This window comes from Mercenaria mercenaria, chromosome 9 (assembly GCF_021730395.1).
Source record: "Mercenaria mercenaria strain notata chromosome 9, MADL_Memer_1, whole genome shotgun sequence".
Classification (NCBI taxonomy): Eukaryota; Metazoa; Mollusca; class Bivalvia; order Venerida; family Veneridae; genus Mercenaria; species Mercenaria mercenaria.
Window position 1 is genome coordinate 33760895 of NC_069369.1, and position 23166 is coordinate 33784060.

The 23166-nt window shown below is 33.8% G+C and overlaps 1 protein-coding gene across 1 annotated transcript in view; it reads right to left on the minus strand.

Moving 5' to 3' along the window:
• Window positions 1-6294: 6294 nt before the first annotated feature.
• The window catches only part of LOC123546892 (SH3 domain-binding protein 2-like), a 106493-nt gene continuing 89621 nt past the window's right edge, over window positions 6295-23166 (minus strand). The window contains exon 13 of the transcript XR_008372383.1: window positions 6295-7049. The gene's annotated coding sequence lies outside the window, so the exon portion shown is untranslated. The remainder of the gene's footprint in view (window positions 7050-23166) is intronic.

Below are 23166 nucleotides of genomic sequence, written 5' to 3' on the forward strand. Positions count from 1 at the left end.
AGGAAAACCCTTTCAAAACCCGTCACCCCAATTTCATTATCACCTTTACAAGGTTTTCTAGAATTTTTATGAAGTTTTAATTTGATTATATAATTATGGGTAGTGTCAGTCCCAAAAAAAACACATAAAATATTCAACATGAAAGTTTTGAAAGAGATGATTTTTCAGAAAAAGGGGACTGATTGGGCTCTCAGTAAAAAAGTAAAAATTTTTTTTGGGAAAACGTTTTTTATATTGGTTTGGGTAAAAGGGAGAAGGTTCCCGAAAAAAAAGGCCAGTAAATATAAACAATAACAAATTCATTTTTGAAAAGTAACAATTCAAATACCTTGAAAATGTTTTTGCTTGCGTTAAAACTAATTTTAACATGGGAAAAGTTCCAAATTTTGACTTGGTCAAATTTTTAAAACCAAATTTAGTCCAAATGAATTTAATATATCCCAAAAAATATAAATTAAAATTTTAAAAAAACCCAAAAGTTAAATATATTTATCAAAATTAAATTCAAAACCCGGTTATATTTTGTTTTAAGAAAAACAGGAAAAATTTTTAAAAAATTTCTTTTTTTAGGTTCTACCTCGGCTTTTTATTTAAAAAACATAAGGATTTTTTTAAAGGCACTTCATGTATCTCCCTTTCCAAAAAAAAGAGGAAATTTTTAGAAAAACCCGAATTAAAAAACCCCTTGATTAAACCTTTTTAGGGAAAAAATTGTCTTAAAAAAATTATTGACCAAAAATGTGGCCCCACAATAGGAAGGTTTACAGTAAACCCCCAAATTTCCCAAATAAAAAATATAAGGGGCCCAAAAGGGGAAAAAAAAATTTTACCTACCAAATTTAAGCTGAAAATTTGAAAAAAAATTTGCGAATAGAAAAAATTTTTAAATATTTAAAAAAGATTGAAAGTTTAAAATTATTTATTTCAACCATAAAATTATCATTTTGAAAATGTTCTTGTTTTTAGGGGAAACGGGTATTAACTTTATTCTTTTTGTTTGTTTATCCCTTTTTGAAAATTTTGTTCTTCAAAGCGACTGATAATATTTAAATTTCCGAGGAGACCCTTCGCCCTTACGGTTTAAAATAACAAAAATCCTTTTTGGGGGTTTTTCACTTCCAAAGGGCTCTGCAAAGCCAGCTAAAAAATGTCCCCAGCTTTTTAAATAAAGATTTTAAAAAAGCTATTAAAAATTTAGAGTCGTATATGAAAATTTTACGGGCTTTCAAGTTAAATGATTCGTTTCATTTTATGTTTGTTGTATGTGACATTGATAGTAGGTTCAAGTTAAACTATAGATAAACAGTTATTGCGACGAATTATATTGAATGAAATCAGTACGTGTATGAAGTAATTTTCACGAGCCTTTTGGTAACAGCAAAAACTGTTTTCTCGAAGACGTGGGGGATGAATTTAGAACTGTAGGTAGAACCATGAAAATGCTAGGCAACACTTATTGCGCATTACATGTACAGAATAGCCTCGAGTGCAGTCAGTGTGTAGCTATTTTGTTCTCAACCCTTGAAATATTTTTTGTATTATTTAACTATAACTAACGTGTTACATATGCCCAATAAGCTGAAATTTATTCAAAAGATCAAATTTATATAACTGTTTATGAAATAAATAATGTATCGAAAGATTACAAAATACGCGCATTTGGCTAGGTTGAGTTCTGTGTTTCGTAAGGATTTTCTTATTGCACAACAGCAGTCCTTAAGTGTTGTAAGACGGCCGTAAAAGGCCTCACTGTACTTGCATTCAGGATGAGATGTTTTATTTTCTTGGTCGTTTGTACCCATGCAGTTCATGCAATGTTTCTATATAACAGAGTTCACCTTGAGTTGATGCTGGGGCATAAGGGGTGGCAAACATTTCATTACCCGTCATGAACAGACTCAAAATCAAACCGAGTAAACTCTTATTTCCATTGTTCCGTTCTTTGCCTTCAACCGATCTTCTAACAGAATTGATTACTTAGTGTTAGTTGAGCATATTAAATTAAGATAAACATTCACCAAAAAATACTATATGCAGAATACTATTTCCCCAAAATAATGAAACAATTCCTACGTATTAAATTCTAAAATTCTAAGACATGACTTTAACAACCACACTGCCCACTCCCTATCTTAAAATAAGATAAAAAAGCAACAGCTGTGAGTCTCGGAAAAATATGAATTTAAAAAAATCAATAACTTGCTTTTCAATATATACATATAATAATTTCATGTAAAAGAGCAAAACGGTGGCTGTAACAAATATGCTATAAATATGTCAGAAAAAAACCCCTGAAATTATACATGTATGAGTAATTAAACACATTCACTTTTGCCTAAAACGAAGCACAATTACTTCATGACGGATATACCTTATTTTTCTGAGTTGCAAAAATTCAAATTCATTAAAATTTTACTCTTGTGTAAAATACGTTAATTTCTAATCGAGAATAATCTCCCTTGCACTGTTCATGGATGGTCGATGTATAATAAGAGTTTGCGTGAAGCAAGGCTTTCAATTTTAATAAAAGGTGTATCAACTGAAAAAATAAATTTCACGTATTTTTGATGACTCTCAGAATAGTTATTAACAACTATATTGTCCTGTTTCATGTCCGATCTAATTCAGTTGTAAACGTATTCAGTTCTTACCTTGTTCAACGTTTACGGGGATTGGTGTATGAAAAATGATTTTAAAGTAACCGCTGGGAGGTTAATAAACAATAAACTGTTAGTTCAGAAGCACATACAGTAACTGGTTACATCAAATAAGCTTTAAATGTTATTTTTAATTTTTCTTACATTTTTTCAGCTGCCTTGTATTACCTGTCATTGGCAAGCTGCTTTTTTATTAGCAGGAACCCATCCCAAAGTGAAGGATCATTCCCTTTTATTTGGTGACCAACATTTGTCACTTATACATGAAAACTACGTTTCGCATTAGAATAAGGTACAAGTACGATGATAGCCTAATATATAAAGCTGAAATGATTTAGATGAAAATGGATCTGGTGTTGTTTCTTATTTTCTCCAAAGTGAGCTAATTTTCACCGGTCATTTTGTTACCATGTTATCATACAATCTGACTAAAGTACTTGATCTTCTAAACGAAGATCTGAGAATGACCCATTCACATTCGTCTTCTGTATATTTTGGATTTCCAATATTGCTATTTTTATTTTCGCAAATCTATTCTCATTTGAACCAATCAGACGGCTTGTTCGAATGTCAGAGAGTAAGAAAAAATTGAAGTCAGTCCAGGTTTCGAACCCGGGACCCCTCGTTTACAATGCAAGTGTCCTATCGACTGAGCTAACCGGCTATCTGACATCTTCCGACATAAGAATTGTAAATATCAAAAACCAAGGCTTTTTTAAGTTTGCAGAATGTTGTAAGTTAGCTTTTGATTGGCTAGCGGAAGGGTCGTCAGAACGAGGCTATCTATAGCTCGTGTTCAGATCCTAAGCGTAACGTAATAGGATATGTACTTTAGTCAGATTGGTTATCATATGGGCTATATGAACAATGATTAATATCTTAATAATCCATGAGTGAAAGCCCGACAACAAACAAGCCCGATAACAATTATTGTTAAAGTGCTAATACATAGGAACGTCCTATATGTGTATAATCTTATAAAACGTCTACTGGATTCACAGCCAGACAAGAACAAGTGCGACCAAACTGTATACTCGAGGCTGGTCTTTAAGGTAAAAACAATAAACACCGAATTGAAGACAATTCCGCTTTCAGTTGTGAGGCACTTCCCGTATAGTTTGAGCAAGATCAATTCATCAATCCACCATGTACGTGTTGTTGCTGCTACAACATTTTACCCGTTTGTTACATTTTGATAAAAGTTTTTTTCTTGAAATGCATTATCATTAAAGTATGTTTTGATACATTTGCATTTACGACTTGTCTGACTCCGAATTTGTACGCGAATGAGCGCTGTCCCGTGCAACACGTAGAAACAAACTAATAAAAAGTATGGTTAAAAATTCGAGGACAAATGTTAAGTTTCATACGGTGACTATCAAACTTTCATAGCAGATAAGGCCAAACGTGTCTGCAAACTCCTTGGGTGGAACCAACAAAGTACCGCAAGCAATTCTTGCTTGGCGGAAATTTAGCCCTCGCGAGTTCCAACTCCGGACCTGTTACTGGCAAGTGCTTCAAAGTCATAAACTATTACGACAGGTTTACCAAGAACCCCTTCCCTCTGATACCCCTCCGATATGGAATCCAAATAACCTAACAAACATATTTCGAAACAACGCTGTTCTGTAAGTATCTTTATTTTAAAACAATGTAAAATTAACAATCTTGGCAAAATATATGTTGATATTATGAGAAACACCGTGTACATTAGTCATGGTAAGCAATGAATTTTATCTTCTACTTCACATTATGCATACTTAACTTTTAACTACACCATATGTTGGTTTTGCCTTGCACATACCAAAGAAAAATATGGAGAGTAATGCCAGTATATGACAGTAGTAAAAAAGCAGATGTTAAGTTCGTGGACAGTGTAAGTTCGTGGATTCACCGTCACATATGACGTCACACTTCAGCTTTGGCGTACTGCCAACAGAAAATCCAGAAGTAAACACAAAGTTTTGTCAACCACCAAAAAAAGTCAAAATATGAGGTTTATACAGGTAAGAACACCACTAAAAGCCCAAGCATGCAGAAATACCTCGTATTTACTAATCCCAAATGGCCCCTTACTCATAATCCCCTTAAATTATACCATAGAATGGCATTTTTATTTCCCAAATATATCTCGTCGGCTTTGTTTACATTTTAACTTGACAGCATCGTGGTTTTGGTTTTGTCAATTCTCGTGAGCACATAAACTGATAACGTTATCCACGAACTTACACGAAATGAAAGTAGGTTAACTAAAGTCAAAAATATTTAACTAATAGAAATACATGTTTTGTTCTGCATATCTCTGGAAGGTTTGTGGTCTTTTTCACGCTTTTTGCATGTCTTTTAAAAAGATATGGATTAAATATTTAATTGTAAGTATACATTTGTTGCTGTGTACTGATTTCATTCAATATTGAAATGGCTGTTTCTTGTATCCACGAACTTTGACCAGACAAGGATATATCATTAGCGCAGTCACGGAACAATAAGCATGCAGGAGCAGTAGCAAACTTAATAACGTATTTGAGCCGCGCCATGAGAAAACCAACATTATATAAATATTGCATTCCTGAGAGGGTGATATGAAAAATGTTCACCGCGAGATATATGAATATTGACCGAGGCACCAGCCGAGGTCTATATTCATATTTCGAGGGGTGAACGTTTTTCATATCGCCCTCTCAGGAATGCAATATTTATTTTATTATACCGAAAACGTATAAGGGTCAAAGCATTTACTGGAAAATCAACATAATAATGTATTTAACATTAAAAGTAATTACTAACCAAATAATGAAGACAGACTTAAAGAGTCTTTACTTGTTAGCACTCATAATTTGTGGCGACTTTGCTGTGTAATAAGACTTTTTTTGATAAATTTAGTCGAGACGCTTACATATCGCTGACCCCTATATTTATTCTAATATTTCATATTGCGTCAATCAGTAACATTCGAAAAATGGTGATAACTTTCTTTTTTTCTAAATGAAACATGTAAGTGTGAGCACTCATTTTCTTAGTTAGATCATTTTCAAACTTATTGTGGTAGTTTCGATTCAATATTTGATGAAAAATTGTTTTCGAAATATTTTGCACGTAGCATAAAAAAATTCAGCCGTGTTCGCACATGCAAGAGCACCAGAAAAGGGTAATTTAATCCTAACGTATAATTATATAAGCGCCTCGTCTGAAAATTTATCGACTCAGTCTTTTAATCAATGCGAAAGTATCAATCTCTCAACGGGTGATATGAAAAAATAATATCACATGCGCAGAAAAACAAAATGACGCTGTTGCGCATGTGATATGAAATTATGGATCATATCACCTGCGCAGGAACTGAAAATAACGATTTTGCGCATGTGATATAAAATCACTGGGGAATATGATATATTATTCAAGTTAAACTAATGGGAAATTTGCATTAGACATTTATGTGAGGTATAATAAAGTGGCTTTGCGACCAGCATGGATCCAGACCAGCCTGCGCATCCGCGCAGTCTGGTCAGGATCCATGTTGTTCGCTTTCAAAGCCTATTGGAACTAGATAAACTGTTAGCGAACAGCATGGATCCTGACCAGACTGCGCGGATGTGCAGGCTGGTCTGGATCCATGCTGGTCGCCAAGCCACTATGGTGGTTTTCACATGGCACGGCTCATGTTATGCATTGAACGGATGAATGTGAGTAAAAAATTTGCTTAATATTAGTTACTTACTAGTATGAAATAACTGTTGTTCTTACAATAGAAAAAAAGAAAATGTAATACTACCTAATTCCAAATTGGATCGTCACATTATATTTAAAGAAATGATACATATAAATGTAATATGACAGAAATATGGCACTATTTAACAATTCTTTTTTTTACAATGTAAGATGTAAAATTTGTCATTCTGCGGGCCACGCAATGCAGCATAAAACCAAAATAGATTAATAGATATTACTGAATACGTTGATATTAAGGTATCCGACCACAAATAGGTAAGATTTCGATGCCTGGTGACCCATGCTTTTTCGGTATCATTTGAAAGAGTTGTTTCTGCTGGACAAGAATTAGTAAATAAGATGACCATAATAATATGCACGTATTATTACAGTCAGGTTTTTGACTGCTACATGATAAATCTTACATTGTAATAACTGGATTTCCTTTGCAGTATCATTAAAACTATTAAGTAAAAAATGAAAATTCTATAATATATTTTATCATGTAATTTATTTTTTCTTTCTCAGTAGACAATACACATTAAAATGATACCAAAATTATATGCGCTTACCAGACTTCGATATTTGATATATTTTGATAGCACTGTTATATTGAACTAATATTATATGTTATATTGAACTATTATATGTTATATTGAACTTGCTTATTTGTGGACCGGATACCTTAAAGTAGTGGACCATATAATTAGAGAGTCTGAGATTTCAAACTTCGCCTTCCCCTTCAACTTCTCTCATATATATTTTGGGTAAAACGTCACCGATATGCGTGTATTTTATTTATATCACACGTTGCTACTAAAGTTTTCCATGTAATATCACGTAAGCCTAAGACTTCTCTTTATTACTATGCGAAATAAAAAGCTTAGTTTCAGGATTCTGCTTATTAAGTTATTTGATTATCCATATATATAATTAGACTAAATTTGATGCGAAACACTATCAATAGGTATAAGAATAATGAAGTTTTGTATGGCTAATGATTTTAACTAAATACATTGAATTGAACCTGGAAGTATGAAGTTATCAACTGATTTTGAGAAACTTTGAGATTTTGTTCAAACTTTAACTTCTACGGCATATTTGTGTCCCCAGGCGGTATCGATTATACCAGATGGGCCTTTTTGTCGTATGAAGTGAAGTTTTGAACGTCCTAAGATGTGATATCACGAAAGTCGAAACTTCATTCTTTTTACATCTACTCTGTCCACATACTCGGCATCAAAGACTGAAAACTGGATGGAGGCACATGGCATGACAGTTATTTTACTTGAAAAATAAATAATTACGCGCGATTATCATTTGGTGGAACATTTTATTTTCACATCCAAATAAAATCAATCTGTTTCTGTCGGACACTTAATACGACAATTGCGCTTTAATTATAAACATAAAATGGTACTAATAAGACGGAAAATTCTTCTGAAGTATCAGACAATTTCAGATCTATGATATCATGATGAGAGACGTTTCCTGTTAGCCGTATGGGATAACTCCATTCTTTAAATGCACGGAACCAGAGCCTGGCAGAGGGACATTGTGGGTTGATTCCCCCTTTGATTCTTACATTTTACCAAGAAAGTCGGTCTTGAAACTCTGTGTGACTCTACCCCCCCCCCCCCCCCACTACCTCCCCCTCCACTACCTCCCCCCCCCCCACCTGAAATAGGTGACCCCCTCTTTAATGTTGGTGTCCCTCTAACCAAAATTCCTGGATCCGCAGATGCTTTACCTATAAAATAGTATATTAAAATCATATTGTGCTGTCTGAGAGTTTGGCATTATACAGAGTCATACAGAGTGTCATTTTCACTTTGATATGATCATTATAGGTTATTAACTTTGTATGTGGATATATGCACGAGTTCTGCAGCGGTAATATTGCGCGACTTTAGGAGCGCAATATTGTCTGCGAAAGAACGAGTGCATATATCCACATACATAGTTGATAACCTTTTTATTACATATCCACTGTCAAATGATTAATTTATATTTAAATTATCGTTCTGTCACGAAAGACAGGAAAAAAATACGGAAAAAAATCTCCGAAACGCAACAAACAAATCAAACTGACGCGCATTAATATTTTCCGCGAAAATGACGTGAACTTGTTGTCGCAACTTGCGCGTGGACGCCATGGACGTCACGCGATTCTTTCCATTACAACGTTAAGAAAACATTCCACGTCCTATATTAGTCCAACTCATGACGTAATTATAACTTTCATTTCATTTCAGTCTGATAAATTACTACGTGCCAGTATCTAATAGGTCAGATTAATTGAAGTGTAAAAGTAAACAAAATGTTGCATAAGTTACAAATTAAACAAACAAACAATAGCAACAAAAATCTAAAGAAACGAGATCCGCAAGGGAGGTAACTAGAGTCACGGATTGGGACTAGTCCGATATGAAAGCGTTCAACGTCATGATATGGAAAAATATTGCACGATCGCGGTCCATTGAAATCCAATGGAAAATAATTTTAGATATGTAATAATCATTTTTATCTCCTCTCGTGTATGATTTACAATCGTGCATTGTATACTGACTATACTGACATAATTTTATATAAAACCTAAATGTTTGGAGCAACACTAACGAGTTTTTACATTTCTCACATTGTTTAATCGTTTTATATATTTTTATTTATTTATTTATTTATTTATTTTTAATTTTTATTTTTTTTTTTTGGTAATCGCTCTAATATCCATGCGATGATTATATTAATTGAAATGTTTTTTTTATTTAATTTTCATTTTTTCATTTTTAAAACCTCTTGTAAATTTCCTGCCCTTTCGGACAATTGATATCAAAATGCACGAAAAAAACGATCATAATTATGGATAAATTGAATGGGCGGATTATTCTAATGTTTGAAATCTCAAGGAATTTTAATCGAACTTCAACTTCATACGTTAACTTCGCAAGAGACGTTGAAGGGGAAGGCGAAGGTTGAAATCTCAAACTCTCTAATGTCATTCGGTAGCTTCCGTGCTATTCTCGTCTGCTATTTCGGCACTCTTGGGCCGTAAATTTAGTTCAGATGAGAAATAGTGTCCGTAATAACCGGAGAACGCCGAAATCATATACGTACAATACGTAATTGAACGGAAATTACCGGCTGTCATTTCATGTCTACTAAATAAAATACTTCTGCTTTTAACTCTCACACTCTCTGGTCATGGCACATTTTTATCAGACTAAAACATATTGTCTCTGATACGTAAAAACTAAAATAAAAACAAAACTCTGCTGAAGAACAATAATTTAAATATAAATTTTAAACCATTACTTTGTCAGTATGGGACGCTTTTGCAAACTAGTATGCCATCGTCACATTGGCAGTAAAATTTATTTGAATATCCCATTAAACGCCTTTCGCATATTCCTCTGTAAATTTATTGGGGTTAATGCGTATGCTAGATTCTCTGTTCATGAGATTGGCGAAATCCTTCCCCCCACCCCCCAAAAAATGCTGTTTTCAAGGACAGGTAACTCTTTTTCAATACTGGTGACCTATGATTTTTATTGCATATCTTTGTTTCTTAGATGATTGTCTTGCAATATGGAAAGTTCGAAGAAATTCTGTTATTGGTAAAAATTTCGCCCATCTCATATACGGAGACTCTAGCGTACGTCTTTCTTTAAGGCGGTGCTTTTAGTGTGTTTACGTTAACAAAATCGATATGGCGTTTTTTTAGAAATAAGTAACAACTAAAAACATATGAATAGAATTTTCAAAAATATTTGACATGCAGAAGGTTCAAATTAACATGTATTTTGACCTCAGCATTAAACATTATCATTCTTTTTAAAAAATACTTATAGTTGAATAATAGTTTTTAAATTATCAATAAATATTCGAAGAGAAATTTGTTACAAAATACGCAAACAAGACAGTAATAATGACCCTGGGTCGCTCACCTGAGTAATATTGCCTACATGTCATCAATAACAAGAAATTTCACCAGGTTGTAAGCATACAGGTAAATATGTCTAAAAATCACTATTTAAAATGCATATATACATCTAAAATTTGAAAATAACATCTATGTTGAACCACAGACAAGTGGTCTTGGATTTTCCTTACGGCCAATTATAAAAAAGTTACAATAAAAGTTATTTATAGTAACAACAAAGATAAGTTAATCTTACAAAAAATTCTAAGTCCACTAACCCCCCCCCCCCCCCCCCCCCCAAAAAAAAAAAAACCGGGTATATTTAGGTCAAAATATGCACCTCAAAATTTGAAGTAACATGCATGTTGTACTACAGAAAAGTGGTTCCGATTTTTTCCTATGAACAGTAATAAAAAGTTACAATATAAGCTATCTATAGTAACAATAAAGGTGAGTAATTCTAAACTAGGGACCTGGTTCTTGCGAATGACACTCCATCTCATGATGGTTAAATATTGTGCCAAGCTGCATCAAAATCCCTCCATGCATGTAGAAGAAATGCTCCAGACAAACAAGACCAAAACAGTCAATGTCTGGCCCTTTCAAGGGCCCTAACTCTGGACCCCATTGTGGAATATGGCTGGTTTAACAAAGAACCAAGATCTTATAGTGATACAACTTGTGTGCAACTTTGGTTAAAATCCAGTCATAAATGAAACTGCTATTGTGCAGACAAGACCAAAATAGCAATTTCTGGCTCTTTCAGGAGCCGTAACTTTGGTGAAATATGACTTGTTCAAAAAAAGAACCAACATCTGATGGTGATACAAGTTGTGTGCAAGGTTGGTTAAAATCAAATCACAAATGAAACCACTATCTTTCCGACAATACAAAAATAACCATTTTTTGTTCTTTCAGGAGCCGTAACTCTGAAACTCATCGTGGAATATGGCTTGTTCAAAAAGGGAACCAAGATCTGATGGTGATACAACTTGTGTGCAAGTTTGGTTAAAATAAAGTCATAAATGAAATCGCTATCGTGCAAACAAGACCAAAAGCCATTTTTTGCCCTTTCAGGGGTCATAACTCTGAAACCCATAGCTGGTTCAAGATAAGAACTGAGATCTTATGGTGATACAAGTTGTGTGCAAGTTTGATTAAAATCAAATCATAAATGGAAGTGCTATTGTGCAGACAAGACAAAAATTGCCAAGTTCACGCCCTTTCAGGAACCATAAATCTGAAACCTATGGTGGAATAAGGCTTGTGCAAGAAAGGAACCAAGATCTGCTGATGATACAACTTGTGTGCAAGTTTGGTTTAAGTCAAATTACAAATGAAACCACTATCTTGCCGACAATACCAAAATAGCCATTTTTGTCCTTTCAGGAGCCGTAACTCTGAAATCCATGGTGGGATATGACTTGTTCAAAAAAAAAAAAAAAAAAAAAAAAAAACAAGATCCGACTTGTGTGCAAGTTTGGTTTAAGCCAAATTACAAATGAAACCACTATCTTGCCGACAATACCAAAATAGCCATTTTTGTCCTTTCAGGAGCCGTAACTCTGAAACTCATGGTGGGATATGGCTTGTTCAAAAAAACAAACAAGATCCGATGGTGATACAACTTGTGTGCAAGTTTGGTTAAAATAAAGTCATAAATGAAAACACTATCATGCGGATAAGGCCAAAAACCAAGTTTTGCCCTTTCAGGGGCCATAACTCTGAAACCCATGGCTGGTTCAAGAAAAGAACCGAGATCTTATGGTGATACAAGTTGTGTGCAAGCTTGGTTATAATCGAATGATAAATGAAACCTTTATCGTGCAAGATCTTTTGGGTCTCAGCTGAGTTTGAGACTGAAATTTTGATATCTAATTTCACTAGAACTTCAAGATTAATACGGAATAGTCAATTGAAAGTAGTTTTAGCTTAACATGTAAATTTAAATATGTAATTTAGACGTAAATGAAAAATAAAGTTCACTGTCAAACTCTGCTGAGACTGAAAATGTTTTGTGAATATGAGGCCAGGTTATATCCACCGGCACTGCAAATCAGTTGGATAGCTTCATCACAGAAAACAACTCTATATTTCAGTCTGGGTTCCGAGACTACTGCGCTGTACTCTAGTAATTTGATATTTCATGCACCAAACGCTATTTTTCTTTGGATATAATAACTGTCGGGTACAGGGTGCATTTTTTTTCTTGTAAAACGTTCGTCTATTAACAGAAAAAGTGGTAGTAAATAAACCTGTGTTTATATTTTATTGTTGTTAATACTCTATTTTATTGATTACTTCAACAAATCATTGGAGCCATTATGTTGATTTAAAAAAAAAAGTAATGTTTAGACCAATCATAATTTCCGTATAATAAAACAAAATTTTAATATTTCATTCCTGGGAAGTGGGTGATGAGGAACATATCACCTCACGAATGCAATATGTGTGCATTTGCGCCCAGATGAAAGGAATGTCTTCATACATCAGTCCTGTGCCACACTGATAGCAGGTACATGCATTATAGATTTGTCTTTTTACCTTTTACTTCCAGGCCTACAGGTCATACAATCTACAATGGTAAACTTGTTTCGATTGCTTAGGCCTGAAGAAGATAATAGTCAAGGAATTAGAGCTAAAGATCCGTGCCCACAAGCGTCACTTTGGAGCCATGTTACTCCATCTCCTAGATACAAGGTCTACCTCACTCAGTATATTTCTACATGTAAAACAGAGGCTGCCTAGCAATGCATGTAATCCTACAAGAAATAGAAAAATGATATCAATAGATGTTGACCTATTAAATCAGCTTGTTCCAAAGATAATAGGAGAGATCGTGTTTGTATACAAATCTGGTGTATTTTCTATTTTTAGAACTGATAAGACAGTGATCGGGTGGGCAGAAGCCGATCGTCCATGTTTTTTGTAAACAGTGATGTTTTTCTAACGGTCTAAACTTTCTTAAAACACAAATTACATAAATAATTTTTTGATCAATGGAAAGGTTATAAAACAAGCAATTTATTGATTACTTTTAATTGTTATTTTGAAATAAAATGGATTAATTATGAACGCTTAACTTACACTGTTTTTCTAAAGGTTGTGAAAATCACTACGCCGCTTTTAAAATTATATGTCATTTAAAACGGTTTTTATTTGAAAAAAGATATTTGTATACAAAAATATGAAGATCGTTAGTATTTCAAATCTTTTTGAATTTTGAAAATCCATAAATGAGCAAAAAAGTTATTAAAAATTAAAAATTCTGATTCAACACGCAAACGGTGTTAAAAACATTTGTTTTGCCAACCACCAGATAAACAGATGTTAACGCGTGACGTCACGGCGATCTCTCCTATATACATTGATCTTACGGATCCTGTCAAACGTGAATCGCTGATTCCGGAGGAAGATGATTTTGCCAGAAACTGTGCAAGGAAATTTGAAGAAATACTTATACAAATACCAGTGATACGGGGGCGAGAGCCGGTCATTCCAGCGGAATGCATATCTGTGATAGATTTTATTTGAACGCTTATTACCACAAAGTTTCAAGGTTTAAAAAACATTTTAGAGTAATTAATTGCTTTAAGCTATTCGGCGACAAAAGATCAGTTTATTTTCTTGTACAGCGGAGTTTATTATTCATTAAAAGAACCAGCAGAATGTATAACTGGAATACGTGAATTGGAGATTTAATCCAGACATTAAAACTCTTTATGTGTAAGAACATATTCTGTTATTGTTAATAAGTTCCCTCATGTACTATTTAAAATTGTTACTTAAGCTTATTCTGGAAAACATAAATTATTCTAGTCAGCATTTGTTCTGTTTTTCTCCCTTACAAACCCCAATCAATCTCGAGTACTTGAAATTTACAAAATAATGTACAAACTTATAAAACACCTACTTTTACTTGACATTTTAACACAACCCAATCCCAATAAAATGAGGAAATGAAGTGTAATATACTGATCAGTCAGCTTGGGTACCTGACTAATAGATGCTGCTAAAGATATTGTAAGTAAACTTTAAGCCGCTAAAACCAATTTTCCTCTGATGATTGAACGAACCTGTCAGTTTAGAATTAACCTGCTTATTTAAAAAGTACTTCGACTTTCAATGAAGCAAACTTATGTATGAACAAGAGGGTCATGATGCCCCTATATCGCCCACCTGAGTTTAATTGCTTGCTTGAACAAATTTCTTCGCTAAAGCTTCGTAAACAAAAAGAAAGTAGGTGAGTAGGTCACGGTAAAGATTATTCAAGATAACTACTGAAGTTTGTTGAAAACGTATACAGGTTATACATGTCCAAATCTCTTTGCTGTAGCTTCAAAAGCAAGAAAGTATGTCAGTAGGATTAAGGATATGAAAGATGAGTATTGAAATCTGTAAAAAAGTTATACACGTGGTCAAAATTTCTATGCTGTACCTTCAAAAACAAGAAAATAGGTCAGTAGGTCACGATTAAGACTATTCAAGATGATTATTGAAATCTGTATAAGAATTATACAGATGGTCCAAATTTCTATACTTTAAAAACAAGAAAGTAGGTCAGTAGTTCAATATTATAATTATTCAAGCTGAGTATTGAAATCTGTATCAAACATTTTACATGTGGTTCAAATCTCTTTGCTGTAGGTTCAAAAACACGACAGTATTTCAGTAGGCCAGGGCTAAGAATATTAAAGATGAGTATTGAAATCTTTATCAAAATTTATAAACGTGGTCCAAGTTGTACCTTAAAACAAGAAAGTAGGTCAGTAGGTCACGATTGAGACTATTCAAGATGAGTACTGAAATCGGTATCAAACATTATAGGCCTACTTGTGGTCCAAATTTCTTTTTAATTGCTTCAAAAACAAATAAGTCTATGTAAAACAATGGACCATCCGGGTGTGGCCTATTTTGACCCCAGGGTCATGATGTGAACAATCTTGGTAGAGAACCACAAGAGCATGCCACATAACAAATATCTAAGCTCCGGGCCTTATGGTTTCAGAAAAGATTTTTTGAAAGGTTTTCCCTATTTAAGTCAATGTAAAACCTGTTGACCCCGGGGCGCAGTCAATTTTGACCCAAGGGTCATTATTTGAACAAATCTGATAGCTGACCACCAGACAATACTAAATACTAAACATCTAAGGTCTGGGCTTTATGGTTCTGAACGAAAAGATTTTAAAGATTTTTTCTATATAAGTCAATGTAAAACAAGGGACCCCCTGGTCGTGGCATATATCGACCCCAGGGTCATGATTTGAATAATAAATCACTAGAGCATGGCGCATACTAAATATCTCAGCATTTTTAAATGGTTTTCCCTGTACAGGTCTATTTAAACAATGTATCCCCGGGACTGGGCAAGTTTAAACCCAAGGGGGATTATTTGAACAACCTTGGTAAAGGACTACTACACGATGCTACATACAAAATGTTAAAGCCCTAGGCCATGTGGTTTTGTACAAGAAGTTTTCCCTCTATAAGTCTATATAAATCATGTGACACCCAGGGCGGGTCTATATTTGACCCTAGCGGGATAATTTTAATAATCTTGGTAGAGGACCGAGATCTTATGGTGATTAAAATCCAATCATAAATGAAACTGCTATTGTGCTAGGGTTGGGACGATTTCAAAATTTTGAAACCGGTTAATCGTTTGTATGAAATCGAATCGAACCGCTTAATCGACCACCATATTGAAAACAAATGCTCTTTTCTTTCCTGACGACCATATCAAGGTACCCCCGGCAGCTGACTTTATTAGGAACTTATGAACATTTGTCGTTTGCAAGCAGTGTGATAATTAATAAGTCATATTTTGGTGTATTTTTTAATAAATCAACAACAGGCATCACAAGCAAATGAGGGACAGTCACTATTGATTATGTTGATGTGTGTTCAGCGGAAATATACTGCGGGTCTATGCTGCTGTCAAGGATGTAATGTGAAATAATAAACATTTTACTGGGATTGTAGGATGTTTATTGTTTGAGAGCGATTAGCGGTTTTGTAAAATTGAAACCGGTTTCACCAAGTAATCGAATCGGATCTGATTAACCGAGTAATCGTTCCGGTCCTATATTGTGCAGACAAGACCAAAATAGCCAATTTCTGGCCATTTTAGAGGCCATAACTATAGAACCCATAATGGAATATGGCTGGTTTAAGAACGGAATCGAGATCCTATAGTGATACAACTTTAGTACAAGTTTGGTTAAAATCAAATTACAAATGAAACCACCTTCGTGCAGATAAGACCAAAACACACATTTTTTCCCCTTTCAGAGGCCCTAACTCTGGATCCCATGGTGCGATATGGCTGGTTCAAGAAAGGAACCAGATCTTATGGTGATACAAGTTGTGTGCATGTATGGTTAAAATCCAATCATAAATGAAACTTCTATTGTGCAGACAAGACCAAAATAGCCAATTTCTGGCCCTTTCATATCTCTAGAATCTATAAAGGAATATGGCTGGTTCAAGAAATGAACCAGATTTTATGGTGATACAAGTTTGGTGCAAGTTTGGTTCAAATCAAATCATAAATAAAACCACTATCATGCAGACAGACCAAAATGGCCAATTTGTGCTCTTTCAGGGGCAGTAACTCTGGAACCCACGGTTGGATATGGCTGGTTTAAAAAAGACCCAATATCTTATGATGATACAAGTTGTTTGCAAGTTTGGTTAAACTCAAATCATAAATGAAAGCACTATTGTGCAGACAAGAAATTGTTGACAGACTGACGACGCTCAACGGACATCAAGTGGTCACAAAAGCTCACATTGAGCCTTTGGCTCAGGTGAGCTAAAACATTGGACCCAATCTATTTATCACTTTACTAATTGTCGTAAAATGTCACAGGATTGGTTTAAAACCTCAATATGATGCTACAGACAAAGTGATATAAAAATATATCAAGCGGTTCATGAGAAGAAGTCGTTTAAATGTATTTCACTTTTAACTCTCGTGGCCAATAGGCCATATGTCCCTTTTTAAACAAATCAGGTAAAGGACCTTACAATGATGCTCCAAACCTGGTTTGATGAAGTTCCTTCAAGCAGTTCATGAGAAGAAGTCATTTAAAAGTATTTCGTTTTTCTTGAGCTGTAGCCGCCCCTAAAATAGTCCAACTGCACAAAATTGGTAATGGATCTTTTATTGGTCCTACAAATCATGTTTGATGAAGATCTATTTAGCAGTTTATGAGAAGAAGTTATTTAAAGTCATTTCTAATTTCAGCTCTTGCAACCTCCTACACACACACACGCCAAAAAAAAAAAAAAAAAAAAGTAGGACCAAGTGCCACCTTCTGAATAAAATTCGGAGAGAACCTTATATTAATGCAAGAATTTGAAGGTCCATCCAGGAGTTCTCGAGAGGAAGTCGTTTAAAGGTATTTCTAATTTTAGCTCTAGCGGCCCTTATAAGGGGAAAAACACCCACTTTTGAATAAACTTCGGGAAGGACATTATAATTATGCTACAAACCAAGATTAATGAAGATCCATCAAGCGGTTCATGAGAAGAAGACGTTTAAATGTTTTTCTTTTTTAGCTCTGGTGAACAAATTATACAGAAGTCTATGCTAGGATGCTTTTTACCAAGTTTGGTGTAATTCTTACTAGTGATTTCAGAGGAGAATATGTTTCAGTAAAACTGTTGGCACAGGACGTATGAGAGAGGATGCAGGACGACGGACGTCATGACGATGGACGCCGGGTCATCAAACTATACCAATAGTTTACCCTGAACAAAGTTTATATGAGTTAAAATGTCCAAAAGATAGACATAAACCCGGTCATTAAAAGCAAATGTGTTTTATTAGGTGCGATCACTTCAAATATATCTTTTGAATGGTGTATATTTTTTGTGTGGAAAAATCTAAATGTTCAAAATAATTTCCCGTTTCACTTAGTTTGAAGAAAAATAAACACCAGTGTGAAGTTGTTGTTGTAGCGCCAAATGCAAATTAACTATATTTATGATGTCAGGCATGACTATACATTATAATTTAATCAGTTCAGTCAGTCTGTATTTTATTTATATTGATTTTTCTTGGTAATTTTTATTAGTTGAACAAATGCGAAATATGTTTTCAAAGTCAAAGTCGGCATAAAAATACGACGCCAAGATTTGTAAAGATATATATGAAATTTCAATTAACGGCAGTTAAACATTTCAGGGAAATGCTACATATTAATTTGCAGGTCGGTGCATGTACAGGCCCAGACTGCTACGGCGTCCGATGAATTGCTCATTTCGGGAACTTTTAAATCTCGAACGCAGAAACGGTTTCCGACATACCGAATAAATATATAACCCATAAGCTTGATTATCCTGTGAGGCCTATGATTAGTTTTACAAGAACATTATGTGTAGGCCTGAGCCACTTTCAGTTCCAGGAGGTACGGTGGTAACTGCCTTGAAACTAATTTTCAAAAACTGTGCTTTCAAACAGAGTTTAAATCATCCACTAGCATAGAATACTTGTCGTCTAGAAACCTTGCAAAACCAGTCACCCTAATTTTATTATCACCTTTAGCAAGTTTACTAGAATTTGATGAAGTTCTAACTAGATGATATAAATATGCTAGTGTCAGTCAATAAACACATAAACATATAACAAACATTAAATGTTTTAAAAGAGATGGTTTCTCAGCAGAGGACACTGATTGGGCTCTCAGTAAAATGTAAAATTGTGTTGAATACGTGTTCATATTGGTATGGCTAAAGTACTAAAGGTAACAGAGAAACCAGCCAGCAACTATAAACAATAACAAATTCATTTAGAAAAGTAACAATTCAAATATACCTTGAAAATATTAGCTTGCCATTAAGTCCAATTCTAACATGCAATATTTCTAATCCTGACCTCGTCAAATTTAAATCCAATGAGTCCAAACTGAATTTAATGTATCCAAAGAATATAAATTAAACTTTAAAAATCCACAATGTTAATGGATATTCATCAAAATTAAATTTGAAAACCTGGTTAGAGTTTGCTTTTAAGAAATACAGGAAACTTATTCAATAAGATCTTATTTTAGGTTCTACCTCGGGTTCTTATATAAAGCATCATGGAAGTTTACAGCACTTTCGTGTATCTCCTTGAACAAAAAGATGATTCTAGAAAAAAATCCAGAATTAAAAAGCCTGTTGATCAACCTTCTAGAAAACCATTGACTATAAACAACTTATTGACATACACGATGCGTCAAAACTAGGACAGGCTTAACAGTAAACAATGGGACATCAAGATAAAAATAATAAAGTGAACTTAATGGGGAAAGACATGTACATAACAATATAAGCAGAAATTGGTAATTTAATAAAGTATTTGCGAATAGAACAGATTTTTAAATATTACAAGATATGAATGATTTACATATATATTATTGCAACTATAAAATCATCATTTTGGACTGTTCTTGTTTTCAGTGAAACGAGTATTATACATTCAATCATTTTGTTTGTTTATCCTTTAGCTAGATATGTTCTTCAAAGCGACTGCATAATATTTAAATTTCCGAGGAGACATTCCCCCTTACGGTTAACTAACAACATCCATTTGGCGGGTTTCCACTTCCAAAGCCTCTGCAAAGGCAGCTACATATGTTGCACATAACAGTCAACAGCTTTGATAATAAAGAATTCAAAATGCTGTAATTTCAGACGTCGTTTATAAAGTACTACGGACTTTCAAGTTAAATGATTCGTTTCATTTTATGTATGTTTTAAGTGACATTGATAGTATCTATCAAAGGTTCAAGTTAACCTATAGATCAACAGTTATTGCGACGAATTATATTGAATGAAATCAGTACATGTATGAAGTAATTTTCACGAGCCTTTTGGTAACAGCAGAAACTGTTTTCTCAAAGACGCAGGGGATGAATTTAGAACTGTAGGTAGAACCATAAAGTGCTTGGTAACACTTATTGCGGATTACATGTTGTACAGAATAGTCTCAAGTGTAGTCAGTGAGTAGCTATTTTGTTCTCAACCCTTGAAATAAGTTTTGTATTATTTAACTATTACTAACGTGTTACAAATGCCCAATAAGCTTAAGTTTATTCAAAAGATCAAATTTGTGTAACTGTTTATGAAATAAACAATATATGGAAGTTTACAAAATACGCGCATTTGGATAGGTTGCTTTCTTTGCTTCGTAAGGATTCTCTTATAGATTTCACTTACCTTCACAACAACAGTCCTTAAGTGCTGTAAGACGGCCATAAAAGGCCTAACCGTTCTTGCATTCAGGATGAAATGTTTTATTTTTCTTGTTCGTTTGTAATCATGGAGTGCCTGCAATGTTTGTATATAACAGAGTTCATGTCAGCTTAACATGCTGGGGGAATAAAGGGTGTCGAACATTTCATTACCCGTCATGAACAGACTCAAAATCAAACCGTGTTTACTCCTATTTCCATTGTTCCGTTCTTTGCTTTCAACCGATCTTCTAACAGAATTGATTACTAAGTGTTAGTTGAAGATATTAAATTAAGACAAACATTCATCAAAAAATACTACCTGCAGAATACTATTTCCCCAAAATAATGAAACAATTCCTACGTATTAAATTCTAAAATTCTAAGACATGACTTTAACAACCACACTGCCCACTCCCTATCTTAAAATAAAATAAAAAAGCAACAGCTGTGAGTCTCGGAAAAATATGAATTTAAAAAAACCCAATAACATGCTTTTCAATATACATATAATGATTTCATGTAAAAGAGCAAAACGGTGGCTGTAACAAATATGTTTTAAAGATGTCAGAAAAAAACCCTGAACTTATATATGTATGAGTAATTAAACACATTCACTTGTGCCTAAAACGAAGCACAGATACTTCATAATGGATATATCTTATTTTTCTGAGTTGCGAAAATTCAAATTCATTAAAACTTTACTCTAGTGTAAAAGACGTTTATTTCTTATCGAGAATAATCTCCCATGGATGGTCGATGTATAATAAGAGTTTGCGTGAAGCAAGGCTTTCAATTTTTATAAAAGGTGTATCAATTGAAAAAAAATATTTTCACATATTTTTAATGACTCTCAGAATAGTTAACAACTATATTGTCCTTTTTCATGTCCGTTCTAATTCAGTTGTAAACCTATTCAGTTCTTACCTTGTTCAACTTTTGAAGGGATTGTATGAACAAGCAAATTCGATGAATTGGTATCCCCCGCCAAATGGGTTTGTGGTAAGGAATGGCAAAATATATATCCGGCAAAAAGTTAAGGATGTTACTAAGAAGCAAATAATTTCATTAGATAAAATCAATTTAATTTAACAGAAAAGAAATGTTTAAATTGTACATAATAAATGTATGTTACGTTGGTCCTGACTAAAGAAATTATTTTGAATGGAATATGTTTACCGTAATAAGTTAACTTTTAGAATTAAATGGAGTTATTTGAAATGTGAGCTTGGAGTGTAACTAGAACAAAATATTGTCTTCGAGTAGTTTGGCACCAATTGTTGTTGTTTAACATGTACATTTGTACATTTAAACTTAAAAAAAACAGAATGATATCCTTAAGAGAGCACAATCAAGTAAGATATCTTGAACATGGCTGACAGCGGGCCGGGTGTGGTTACAACTTCACACGTTGAAGGCTTGAACATTCTTTTTTAAAAAAAAAAGGAATGGAAAATAAATGACCAAGGCAAGGGGGTGACCAGGTGTGGGTACACAACTTCACATGTTTATAATAAATGTTCATGGAAAAGAATGAAATATGTTTAATGAAATTGTACCAAATTGTAAGTTTGTTATGTACAAATATGTGGATTTTTAAACAATTAAAGGGCAATAACTCTGAAATTATTAAAGAAATCCGGACGAAATTGTGTGTGAACAATCACATTATGGTGATCTAAATTCAGTTTAAGTTTCGTATTTCTAGGTCAAATATATCACAAGTTATGAAGTAGAAATTGCCATATTTATAGTACCCTATATAGTTAACACTAGAAACTTCTAACGGCAATAACTCTGGTGTTACTTGGGCAATCTGACTGAAACTTGACGGCCGCATAACCTCATAGTGGTAAACATGGACTTTAAGTTTTATTTAAATATTCCCAATCAATTTCTAGATATGGCTCCGGACGGACGGACGGACGGAAAGACGGACGGAAGGACGGACGAACGGACGGACAACGCCAAAACTATATCCCTCCGTCTTCGTCGGGAGATAAAAATATTATAGTATCCGCTGGGAGCTTAATAATTGTTTGTGAAAACGTCTTTAACCATAAACTGTTAGTTCAGAAGCACATTCAGTAACTGGTTACATCAAATAAGCTTTAAATGTGGTTTTTAACTTTTCTTACATTTTTTTTCAGCTGCTTTGTATTACCTGTCATTGGCAAGCTGCTTTCTTATTAGCAGGAACCCATCCCAAAGTGAAGGAGTGTCATTTGGTGAGTGTTTCGTTCCCCTTTATATGGTGACCAAAATTTGCCACTTATACATGAAAACTATGTTTCGCATTAAAATAAGATACAAGTATGATGATAGCCCAATATATAAAGATGAAATGATTTAGGTTAAATAATCACTATAATAAATTCTCATTTTTCGAAAATACATGTACATTTTGATAAACAAATGTAATCGTTGTTTTGATAGGTAGATGCATTTATAGTACATACAAACAGAACAGTAATATGAAATCATGTTCTTAAAATATAAGTCAGATATTATATGTAATAAATTGTAACTTCAATAATGTAAAACTATATGTCTTTCTATTACATTCGTATTCAGTAGAAAATATTTGGTGTTTCAAGTGTACCTGTTTTGTTTAGCTGTAATAGATATTATCAGAGACACATTTTGTAAGAAACAGTAGAGA